The sequence below is a fragment of the Lipotes vexillifer genome, unplaced genomic scaffold (assembly GCF_000442215.2).
Source record: "Lipotes vexillifer unplaced genomic scaffold, Lipotes_vexillifer_v1.1 scaffold1309, whole genome shotgun sequence".
Classification (NCBI taxonomy): domain Eukaryota; kingdom Metazoa; phylum Chordata; class Mammalia; order Artiodactyla; family Lipotidae; genus Lipotes; species Lipotes vexillifer.
Genome location: NW_006777513.1, coordinates 560,054 through 573,386, shown reverse-complemented (window position 1 = coordinate 573,386; position 13,333 = coordinate 560,054).

Sequence of the window (13,333 nt, the reverse complement as noted above, 5' to 3'; positions counted from 1 at the left end):
CGGGCGGGCGGGCGGGCGGCCCCTGGCTCGCGCACTCACTCGCGCGCACACACTCACCACGTACACGCTACCACTTTCCTGCGCTTACACGTCTAAATCTTGTCCCACACACATGCTTTCATAGTTCTTCCCTCACAGACACTCGCAAGTTCAAGCACAGCACCCTCCTGAACGCGCTCGAAGTACACACACAATGCCCCTTCTATCGACGTACTCACACTACAGCCTAAAAGTCACAGCCCCAGTCGGTCCCACAAATTTGAAACAGGAGGAAGGAGAAAGAGAAGGATTGCGGAAGAAACAACGTCCATCTCTCTCAGACATCACTGTGGTCCTTGCTTCCAGGCAGCTCACTCGTCCACCAAATGTTAAAACCAGATTTCTCCTCTAATCTCAGCTAAGTGGCCAGCTGCACAAGAGGCGGACAAGAGGCTTACTCTTTTTATTGTGAGGAATGGGATTTTTTTTTTCCTTGAATGAGGTGAGGAGGGAGTCATTTTCTATGTGATTCTCAAGGAATGGATTCAGCTGATTTAAAAAAAAAAAAAGGAGGGCTCAGGAGAAAAGAGGCTCTGAGATTGCAGTGGCGGTTAGCTGGATCCCGCTAGCATCTGGGCAGGGCTGTCTTGTCAGGGACTGAGGGCTTTTCTCTGTTCCCAAGGTCAGTCCCTCCAGCAAACTAACCTCTGATCCTACCTGACCAGGCCAGCTCACCCACTGCTACTCTCAAACTTGAACTTGAGGCACCAGGAAATCCTGTTGGAACTCTGTTGTTCCAGTTCACATTGATTCTTACTCTCTCTTGTGACCAAAAGCACAAATTTTTTTTGACATTTTTAGGGGCTGGGGATGGGATAGCTGTTTGTCACCGACCACAGGAGACTTACTGGCCTACATAAGGGGCAAGCCATATCGTTGGCATGAGCCTGTGGGTAATCATGTACTGTGCTTAGTTAAGTGAAATTCTTATCGGTTCCGTTGCCTAGTTAACAAGAATTGACTCTGCGCTGAGTACTGTGATGTGATTTGATAGATGAGGACACTTGGACTGTAAGAAGTCAAGTGACATGATTAAGGTCACACAGCAGCAGATAATGGAGCCAAGAATTGAACCCAGGTCTGGGTATCCGGCACATAATCTCCACAAAACCCTGCCTTGTTGAACAGGGAACCCTCCTGCTCAGAGCCACCTCCTGAAGAACCAGGAGCAGATGTACAGCTTAACTGGTCTTTGATTCACCATCCGTGTTCCTTCTCAGAACTTATCACTTACTGTGCAGAGCACTAATTTAAGCAGCAAAAGAGGTTATCAAAGAGCCTTCCATCAGAGATGTTTACCATTTTTTGTGTCAACGAACATTTTGGGGGGGAACCTACTAAGTAATGAACACTGTGTTAGGCACGAAGAATAGTGACAAAAAACAAACACTATCCCTAGGTTCCTGGAGCTGACATTTCAGTGAGAAAGACAGAATGTTAACCAAAAATAAATACATAAATCACTCAGAAAGATACAAAATTGCACCTATATTAAGCATTCCAAATAAGAGACTCAACATACGAGAAAAGCTGTAAAGAAGTAATTGGATTCAGTCAGAGAGGTCAGTGGAGGCTTCTCTGAGAAAGTGACTCTGGAGCTGAGAACAGAAGTTTGAGAAGAAATTAACTGGGCAAGAAAGGGATCATTCAGGGAAATGATCATTTCCCTGAAAATGATCATTTGATCATAATAACACGATTATGATCAAATCTATTACAATTATCCTTATTTTCCAGTTGAGGAAACTGAGGCACCGGAGATAAAGTAACTTGCCCAAGTTTGCACAAATAAGTAAATTGTAGAATCGGGATTTGAACCCGGGCAATCTCCCTTGAAAATTAGGCGTGAAATGTGCCATTCTTAGCCGCCAAGCTGTATTGGCTCTCAATTGGATCACAGTGTAAGCAAAGCTCATGTAGTTAGAGGTGGCGGCATGGGGAGCTAAAAGAAAACCAGCACAGCTGGTACAAGAGAATGAGAAATTAGATGGTGTTTGCCAAGACAGGAGAGGTATGTAAGGAGTACAGTTTGTAAACCCTTCAAGCCAAGTTAGGGAGTTTTTGTTTTTATCCCTAGGGCAGAAGGAGGCCATGTAGAGGCTTTAAGCAAAGGATGATGTACTTAGATTTACAGTTTAAAAAGATGACAGTGGCTATAATATGGAAAACAGATTGAGAGACCTGACAGAAGTAGTTAGGTCAATTAAGAGACTACCCAGGAAGTTTAGATAAGAAATGCTGATAGCTTACCTAGAGTGGTGAAGATGGAGAAATGTGAGAGGATTTGAGAAACACTTTGATTGTAAATATCATCAGCTAGATGGGTGATGGATTGGATATGGAGTAGTAGGAAGGGAAATGCCAAGAATGACTCTAGGGTTCTGGCTAACATAATTGGAGAGAGAGAGGTACCATTAACTGAAATAGGAAACACTGGAAAAGGACTGACTACCTTGGAGGAAAGATGACCTTGAATTGGATATACTGAGATTACGGTGCCACTGAAACCTCCAAAAAGATATGTCAAGTAAGCAATTGGATATATGACTCTGGAGTTCAGAAAAGAGATCTTGGCTATAGATTAAAATGTGTTATTTATTTGTTTATAGGGAGTAATTCTAGTCATATGCATGGGTACGACCGTCTGAGGAATGAGAAGAGAACCAAGCAAAGATCCTTTCACAAATTCTAACATTAAGTGATCAAGTAGATGACAGTATAATGAGAAACGTAATAGAAAAAGTAATGAGAAGAAAAAACAAAACGAAGTTTTATCATGTAAGCCCAGGAATGATTCTGTTTCAAACAGGAAAGTGTGATCACCTTTGTACACTAAGAGAGGTCAAAAAGTTTTGATGGAGGTCACTGGAACCTTAGCAAGAAAGCCAGAATGGAGTGGTAGAGAAGTGAATATAGCTAATGAAATGAGGAGTAAAGACAGCAATCTGGGAGAAGTTTGGCTAAGAACGGGAGGAAATAGTAGTAGCTGAAGGATAATGTGGGTAGATGTTTCTTGTTTATCAGGTTGGTTGGCTGTTAGGTTGGATGATGATTTAATGGGTGAGGTTTGAGCATTGGAAAAACCACTATACATGGTCCAGTTGACAGAAATGGAATGTATATAAAAAAAAGGAGTCATCATTATTATAGGGCTTTGAAAACAGGAACAGAATAGACTTTAAGATACAAGTAGAAGAGAAACATCATCTCTGGAACACAAGGGCATCCCATCTGATGGCTTTTATTTTCCAAAAAAGGTAAAAATCAAAGTTATCTGTTGAGAGTGGGGAGAAGAGCTGCCAGAGGTTTGAGAAAAGTAGAGAGGGGTGTGTGTGTGTGCATGTGTGTGCGCACGCGCATGTGTGTGCGCGCGTGTGTGCACGTGTGTGCATGTGTGTGCGCGTGTGTGTGCATGTGTGTGTGTGTTTAGAGGTTTTAAAATAGCGTTTGCATCTGTAAAAGAATGAATTGGAATGCTGCTGCTTTAAATCAACTATACTTCAATAAAATTTTTTAAAAGAATAAATTGGTACTGTTGAGAGTCCAGTTCATGTTGGTAGTCATAAATTTACAATGGCAACAGTCTGCTCGTCCTGACTTTCTCCACCAGTGCTAAGCTTCATGGGTGCGGGCACAGAGAAAACATAGGAGTCCTGCCAAATAGGTGAAACACCAGGAGCTAGAAGGCAATGGAACAGTGCCTGATGGCAAATGATTTTCAACGTAGAAGTTGAAGCTTCTCCAACGTAGAAGTAGAATCCGGCAAAACCATCGATCAAACACGAGGACGGATTCATGCATCCACGTGAGGGTCTCAGAGACCTCTCCTTATACTCTATCTGAACAAGCTGCTGAAGGCTGTGTGCCACCAAAACAAAAGAGTAAATCAAGATGAAGAGAAAAACATGGAACGTGGGAAATAAGAGATCCAGCACATGATAGGGGCAAAGGGCCTCCTCAAAATGATGGTGAAAGGAGAACAAAAATTGGAATAGGTCAGACATCTCCAGGGTTGAGATTTCTTCTAGATGAAATAGATAGAATTCTTGCCAATGAACATATTCAGAGATTAAGAAAGTTTTTGGAGGCTTTGGGGTTAAATTCATGATTGGTTCATAGAAAACTATTAATAACTCCAAGTATTGATATAACAAGACATTGTGCTGAAAAATTACAGTATTCTCTGTGGCTGAGCTGTAACTAGTATTTACGTAGTTGTAATGATGTAAACTCTGGATACTGATCTAACCTAAATTATAAATATAACTAGATTAGGAATTTGAGGATTGGGAAGTATACATGTGGGTAGTGGGGGCTTTGGGGAGGCAGTAGTAAAAAGTGAGACCTCATCTGCTCTAGGGGAACACGAATAGATAATGACTAAAGCTTTTTTAAAATCAAGAAGCGATATAAGCATGTTATTTGGAGATATGAGGTAAAAATAGAATGGAGCTGAAAGTGCTGGAAGTGGTTGCCTGTAGGAAATGGGAAATGGAGGAAAGGCATATGTTATACTTCTGGTCATTACACAAGTCTTCTAGAACAAGTTGATTCTTTAAGCCATACGGATGTATAACTTTGATTACAGAAAAGGTAATGAAGTAATACATAATACCATTATCGAAATGGTATATAAATAACAGAACCCTGAATTCACAACATTGAGTGCTGTTCTCTTTCTACAAAAATTGAACGACAGTTTGAATAATTGAAAATCTTTGTTTCCATTAAGTATATTTGTTTTGTCTTTATCTTCCTATATCATTCAAGAAGAGAATAAATTTCAGTTACTCGGAAGGATAGGAACAGATCAGATGCCAGGTAATCAATTGTGCAGATTTTTTTTTTTTAATGGAGTAAAGCTCTCAAAAAGAAAAGTCTGGGACTTCCCTGGTGGTGCAGTGTGTAAGACTCCACACTCCCAGTGCAGGGGGCCCAGGGTTCGATCCCTGGTCAGGGAACTAGATCCCACATGCATGCTGCAACTAAGAGTTTGCATGCCACAACTAAGGAGTCTGCCTGCTGCAACTAAGACCCACAGCAACCAAATAAATAAATAATTTTTTTAAATCCCTGGGAGAAACTTAAATAACTAAGATCACCTTAAATCTTCAAGTTTACAAAATATGAAAATCCATAAGACTTAAAAAAAAAAAAAGAAGTGTTATCTTACATTTACTTTAGAAATGCACGCCGAACTTTGATTAGTGGTCATCTAATGAAAAAACTCCTCTGAGAACTTTTTTTATTTTAGTTTAGTTTTTTTGCGGTACGCGGACCTCTCACTGTTGTGGCCTCTTCCATTGCGGAGCACAGGCTCCGGACGCGCAGGCTCAGCGGCCATGGCTCACGGGCCCAGCCGCTCCGCGGCATGTGGGATCTTCCCGGACCGGGGCACAAACCCGCGTACCCTGATATTAGCAGGCGGACTCTCAACTACTGTGCCACCAGGGAAGCCCCCTCTGAGAACTTTTAAAGTAAAATGGATTGGTGTTCTTTTCCAGATTCTCTTAATTAGTTTCCCTGAATTCGTTTCTTCTAAGACAAAATACAAAACTATTGATCCTAAACTGATGTATTTTTGTAAGGGGTTCAGAAATTTATATTAATAACTACTTTTCAATTTTAATTTAAAACCTTGGCATTTCACTTACATTTGAATAATCTCAATACACGGACAGATATTACTCAATTAAATGGCCTACAAAGCTCTTAGAAGTCCCCTCCTTAGCAATCCCAACTCATTCTCTTTGTACATTTCACACTCCAACAGTGCAGAGCAATTTGTAATTCCTGGCCTAGTCCTGCTCTCTTATCTGGAGCTCTGTGCTTTGCAAATAGTATTCCTCCAGCTGGAACACTCTCTCCCCTTTTGTTTGCCTGACCTTCACAAACACCTCACAGTCAGGCTGATCTAGGTTCTCTTTACCTTTTGTTTTTAATGAATACTGTGCTCATTCCCATTAAAGCAATTATCTTTGCATTTATTGTCTTTATCATCATCATGATTATACATCTGATGACTGAGTTCCTGAAGGCAAGAAATGTATCTTTACATCACTGTGTCTCCAACACCCAGCAGTTGCCTGGTACTATATAGTCTAACAAGCTTTTAACCATGCACATAGAAACATATGTTTAGAAATTATTTTGTGATACAGTTTGGATGATTATGAAACCAGAGAGTAACCAATTGAAGAAGAGCATAAATAGAAAAGTTAGAAAACTCTGATGCTAGAATTAAAACCAGCTGATAGGTAGGAACGTTCTCTTCTTAATTTGCAGCTGAGGAAACAGAAGTCCGGAGAAATGAGACAAATTGATTAGAGTGCCACACTATGTGAAAATCAACCTAGAAGCATCAATGTTGAACCTGAAAAATTATCTGGTCCAGAACTTTTACTTCACAGTTCAAAAAATTGAGACCTAAAAACTCAAAGAAAAATGAAATTGTGCAAAGATATGCTTAAAACTTATGAAAAAGTTGACTTTCAGCAAAGCATCACCGAAGAAACTATTTGTTTCATCTCATTTTTTTTCACTTTAACTTTTCACTGCAACTTTTTGGCCCAAAATTATAGCCATGGTATGGTACAGTAAATTTTAGAGATCTTAAGTGAACATTCTAAAATTATATAAAATTTCCCTGTAGTGTCAAATTAAAAGAGCAGCAAAGTATTTGATATTCTATTTTAATAGCTCTATATTTGGTTCTAGGAGGAGGCTTACTTGATATAAACACAAATGAAGTAATAAAGGAAGATGAGCATGCCATGTAGCGTGTCTTTTAGTCTTTTCAGACTAACAATAACGCCTAACAATTATTGAGTATTTATAATTTGCTGGACACTGTTAATTATCTCATTTGTTTCTCACGACAATCCTATAAGGTTGGTACAACTATCATCTCCATTTTACAGAAGAGAATAGCTAATACCTCACAAGGATAACACGCCTGGAGACCCACAGTCTGGAGTGGTTGTGACTGAAACACAGAGACACCTGACAGAAATGATGTTCCATCACACTGGCTTTCTCTCCTGTCTGGGCCTGATTACATGTAGGTAATGCAAACTGTTAGAGGTGGAAGGAATCTGAGGCTCATCGATGCTGGTAGTTTTCACATTTAAAAAACAGAATCTGTGTTTCACATAAACTCTAATGCAGAAAGCTCTTAGAGAAAACTAATAATAACAGAGTTATTCTGGTCGAAAAAGGACAGGGGATTCTTACAAGCTTTCCTTCCATGATCCCAGGGTTCCAAAGGCTCGCAAAACTACTGATCTCTCTCTCTCTCTCTCTCACACACACACATACAAACACACACACAGGCGCACACATTTATATCTGGGTACAAATAAAGCATATAGAACCAAAGTGACTTGCCTAAATTCCACAGCTCAAAGCATCAAGGCATGTTCAGGTTTTTACAGCTTTCTCAATCAGAAAAGGTATGGTTTTGTGTTTTCCGGAAGTCAAGGGCAGAGAATATCTAGTTGCCAGAGGGCATGTTGGATTCTCTCACTATTTCAATAAAATAGGCTTCTGATAAAGAATATTATGAAAAGTAAAAATTTTCGTTGGGGTTTCAACACCCCAATGCTGAAAAGGAAAAGAGAAAACGTAGGTCACTGAAAGGAGAATAGAATGAATCCAAATGGAAGAAGAAAGTTAAACAGCAGACAGAAGAATAGAAGAAGGAAACAAACTTTCCCAGTCACCGAATTCCAACATTGCACAATATTCCACTTACCAAATGGGAAAGGGAAAAAAAAAAAAAAAAAAAAAGCTAGCAGTGCCATGTTGAAACTACCACCCATGGAGATGTATAAGCCTCAGCCTCACAGCTCCTACAAGTTTCTGTCCAAGTTTCAAGGCACATGTTGATTGTGCTTTTGATCTACAATACCAATATTTTATCCTGTCGTCCAGGATAACCGGATTAACACTAATGTGCAAATTTATCCTCATGAGCCCCTGGGACTGAAGAAGATGGAATGTTTAGCAAAAGACAACAGAGTAAGCATGTGCAAAATTGTCCCTTCCTGCATTTTTTTTTTTTTTTTGATGGACTGGCAGGTTGCTGGCAATGTGATTTTCAGATCTAGCCAGAAATGGAGCCATAAAAGCATCCAGCCTTCAGGGATGTGAGAACTGGCTCCTCTTCTAACACTATACTCAGTTACAAGGTCAATTTCACCAATGTCACTTATGTGCTAAACCTCACATCAAATGAGAAGAAAAAGATCCCAGAAACGAGGGCTTTCCTGGGCAGCTTGTGTGGCAAGAATGGTTCATAGCAGGAAAAGCATGGGTCATCAAAGGAAGGACCAGGCCCCAAAACTACAGAAACACCAGCGGGCAAATACATGGCACAAAGTCTACCACACCCTCAACCTCCACTCATGGCTGACATTACTAGTTGATCACAGCCTCTTCCACTCCAGCTCAGGAAATGCTTCTCAATGAATCCAAAGAGCCAAGACAAATCATTTGAAGCTGGCTCTGAACATGAAACTTCATTGCCATGTTGGAGCCAGTGCTGTGGTTAAGGGATTGGAAGACGAATAGTCATTCAGTTAGACGCAGACTGTTGACCTCTCCTTCAGAGAAGGTGAGCCTAAGAACAAAGGAAGTAAATATCCTACTCATCATCGGCTGTTCCCTTCATGATCCCTCTGTTTTTGTACAGAGAAAATGAGGAATCAAATTGAATCTACTGCACGTTCAGAATGTGGTGTGAGCCACGACCATGTAGAACTACCAGTATGCACCTGCCCACAGTCCTAAACTGGACATCAGGAGACCTGGATGTTAATCCCCATTCTTTCAATAATTCTATAACTTTAGGCAAGTCTCTTAATTTTGCTGGACCTTATTTCCTTACCTGTAAAAACTGGGAACAGGTTGGTTTGGACTATATGAATTTTCAAGTTCCTTCTGACTCCAAATTTCCATGACTTAAAGAAAGTGCTCACTTATTACTCAGTTCAGCAACAGGCAGTTTCTACATAGAAAAGGTTCTTTTAAAGAAAAATTAATAGAACAAAGGAAGAGCAGGAAGACCGTCAAATTCAACATGGTAGAAATAGTAGCTCATAAAGTTAAAGGTACTCAAAGTCAGTGTCACGAAGAGGTGAATACAGACCCTGGAATGAGAACCCCTGTGTTCAAGGTCAACTGGAACACTTATTACTTCTATGACCTGTGCATTAATTATTTCTTGCTGTATAATAAATTACCTCCAAATTAACAGCTTAAAACAACAAACATTATCTGTGGATTTTTGTGGGTCCAGAATCCTAGTATAACTTAGCCAGGTGCCTCTGGCTCAAAATCTCTCACAAGACTGCCATCAAAATGTCAGCTGGACGTATATGTATGGCTGATTCATTTTGCTGTACAGCAGAAACTGACACAACATTGTAAAGCAACTATATTCCAATAAAAGTTAATTTTAAAAAAATTGTCAGCTGGAGTTGTGGTCTCATTCAAAGCCTCCATGATCCACTTCCAAGCCATTCATGTGGTTGTTAGCTGTATCCAGTTCCTCACAGGCTGTTGGGCGGAGGGCTTCAGTTCCTTGCTGGCTGTTGCCTGGAAGCGTCCCTCAGATCCTTCTACATGGGTCTCTCCTAAGGCAACACACAACATGGCAGCTGGCTTCCATCAGGATGAGCAAGCAAGCAAGCAAGAGAGAGTGAGTGCCTGAGCCACAGTCTTCTTGGGGGCTAATTTCAGAAGTGACATACCATCATATTTTCCATACTCTGTTTATTACAAGCAAGTCACTTGATCCCATCCACCGGAGGGAAAGGGATCACATAAGCACATGAACACCAGGAAGCAGGGATCATTAGTGCCATCTTAGAAGCTGCCTACCCCAACCTGGGATCAAATATTTTAGCTTTTTAAACCGTGGTTACCCTTATTTAATGGGCATAAAGTAACTACATCCAAAGGTTGTTGTAAAAATCAATGAAAACTTTATAAAACATTTAATTTGTTCAGTACCTGGAATGTAGTAAGTACTCAATAAATGGTGGATATTATTTCTAAAAATTGTTTTCTGTAGAGAAATTGAGAAATCTACTTGAGAAGACATATTCACATACCTGAAAAATATAAATAAAAGAAGATTGAGGTGGGGTTAGTGGTTTATTTTCTGAAACTCTGTGAATCCTCTTCCCTGCCCTGCTGCCCCCCCAAAAAAACCAAGACAGAACAATTAGTCTGCAAAATCAAAAACTCACCAAGAATATACACAAGAAAACTAGATGAATTCCCTCAAACCTCAGAATAGAGGCTAGTGGGGACAGCATCAGGAAAACCACAAAACTACCATCAAGGACTCGTTAGAAAGTACAGAAAGCTAATCTGAACTCAGCTGAAACCGGGTGGGAGTCCTGCAGGATCCAGTCTGTAGGTGAGAGCAATGGGATGGCGATAGGTCTGAGTGTTGGTGCTGAAGCAGTCTGGCCCCTGTGAATAAAACTCTCTTTCAAGTCAAATCCCCGTATTGAGGAGAAACTTCTGGAAATAGGATCAAATTCAGGAGGACAGAGAAATGGGGCAAAGGAAAGAGAAGTTCAAGACACAAATGGAAGAAGGGAACAGAGGAAGCAAATCTTAAGAGTATGGGGCGATGTGTTTTTACCTCTTTGCTAAAGAAATCTACTTTCACTTTAAAATGAGCAACAGAAATAAATTGAGATTGAATTATGATGGGAAAAAAAAAGGAAAGAGAATTTAAATAATGTAGAAGCTAACCCTAGAGATAATGAAAACATGTCAGATATCCCTACAAAAAGCTGAAAACTGGAACTTAAAATTTCAAAACAAGTGAAAAGAAATGTTTTTAAATAACAGGAACTATAAAAGAAGAAGCAAATCAGAATTGAAAAAACTCTAATATGAATGGAGGAAATGGAGGTTTAAAAGAGAGGATAAAGGACTCAGGAAAGAATCAAACAAGTTTAAATTAAGAAATTAACACTAAACTAGAAGAAACTAAAGAGTAAATGAACACAATGAATAATGCCTGAAGAGAAATGGAAAATGGAAAAAATACTTTAGGTAAAAAATAAAAATATGTTTTTAAAGAGATTTGAGAGAAAGTGATAGAACAAGGGGAGGAGGACTTCTACATAATAGGAGACTCTGAAGAAGAAAAGCAAAGCAATGGGGCAGAACAACACTAAAAACTGTAATTTAAGAAAATGCTGCAAGCCATAACAAAGATTCCGCATGCCACAACTAAGACCCAGTGCAGCCATAAATAAATAAATAAATAAATAAATAAATAAATAAATAAATAAATAAATTTAAAGAAATGTTCACAAAATAAAAGATGATATAAATCTACATATTTAAATCAAATTTCCCGAACTTAGGGCAATCAACTTAGAATAGCCAACCCTGAGACTATTCTAGTAAAAGGTATTATATTTTAAATGAAAAGATAAAAATTCTTTGGACTACCAGGCAAAAAAGATGAAGTCATTTATAAGGAAAAATAATAAGATTGTAATTAGACTTTCCAACAGCTATACTTATGCCACAAGACAAAGAAATAATATATTTTAAGTATTCAAGAAGAGAAAAATTGAGGCATTCAAGAAAAAAATAAGAAGATTCCCATATCAAGGATTCTATAACCAGCTAAACTTGTTCACTAGTATAACAAGGCTACAGATAAACTGTTATGAATATACTTAGGAAATATTGCTCCCATGAGCCCTTCTTACAGAGTCTTCTAAAGAATCTACTTTAAGCTCTCATCACACAAAATGATTTGGGAGATATCCAACATAAGGACTGAACATTAAATTATGATTAAGACCTAAGGCTAAATTATGATTATAAAGGAGATAGTATAGTATGCAATGTCTCTATATACTTTCAATGTAGATACAGAACAACTGAAAGACAGGAGGAAAAATCAGGGGAGGATATGAAAAATAGAAAAATCTTAAAAAAGAGAGAGTGAGAAAGAGAGAAGAAAAAGAACAGGATAACTAACAATACCATATATAATCATCAACCTCACGCTTACAGGCATTAATTAAGTTAGGGAAGTCATCTTCCTTTAGCAGAAGTCAGTAAGAAGAATATCTATAAGTACTGTTCCAAGCCTTTTGCCTTTTAATAGCTCTATATTCTGCATTATGAAATTTCATATATGAAAAATTTCAGAATGAAATTTCTATGGTCCCCTTTTTTTTTTCTTTTGGCTGCACTGCATGGCTTGTGGGAATCTTAGTTTCCTGACCAGGGACTGAAGTTGGGGCCACAGCAGTGAAAGTGCCGAGTCCTAACCACTGGACCTCCAGGAATTCCCTACGGTGCCTTTCTTAAAGTATAATCCAAGGTCATCTATATCAGAATCACTTGGAGTACTTATTAAAAATGCAGATTTATGGGACTCTTCCCAGACCAGCTATATCTGAATCTCACAGTGGGAGACGGAGGAAGAGTGCTTGAAAATCTACACATTGACATGTTTTCCGGAAGATCCAGAAGTCATTTGAAAATCACTATTCTAAATTGTTACTCCAACAAAACATAATCTCTATGTGCAGGTGTAATCCCTTTTCTCTACAGTTGGGTCTTGGTGACTAGAACACAAATGACAGTGGAATATAGTCAGTCCCTGCATATGCCTTTCACTGAAGTAATAAGGTATCCAATTACATATTCTTTTTTTTAAATAAAAAGATAAATTAAACACTTAGATGATATTTTTCCTCTTAAAAATCAACAAAAAAACTCCCAGACCCATCCTTCAACCCATGTTCAAATACATTATTCAAAAATCCAAACCACCCAAACCCCACATATTTGTGATTGAATTCCTCCCTCAAATATGTTTCCGTTTCTGCCATATTTTAACTCCAAGCTAAATTCTACCATCAGTTATACCGATCAATATTCCCTGATTATAGCACATACTTAGTGAAAACAAATGGAGTCTGTATTTAATTCCTATATTAAAATTGCTTTTGCATAGTATAATTTGCATTTTATAAGGCCAAAGGCAATATGGCTACAATAACATTTAAAGGGAGCATGTGATCAGGTAGATAGAAGAGGAAATAGTGTATTGTAAAAGCTCAAGGTCAAAACAACAATAAAAAAAAATTTGCTCATCTTGGCAAAAATCGTTATATTTTTGAATTCTTTCTTCTTTCTTTTGGCCCTGTTACCACTGTGGTTTGTTCTTACCCTTCCATTGGTACAATATCTCTGACATTTCCACATACTATATCTGATCGACAAAAAAAAAAAAAATAAA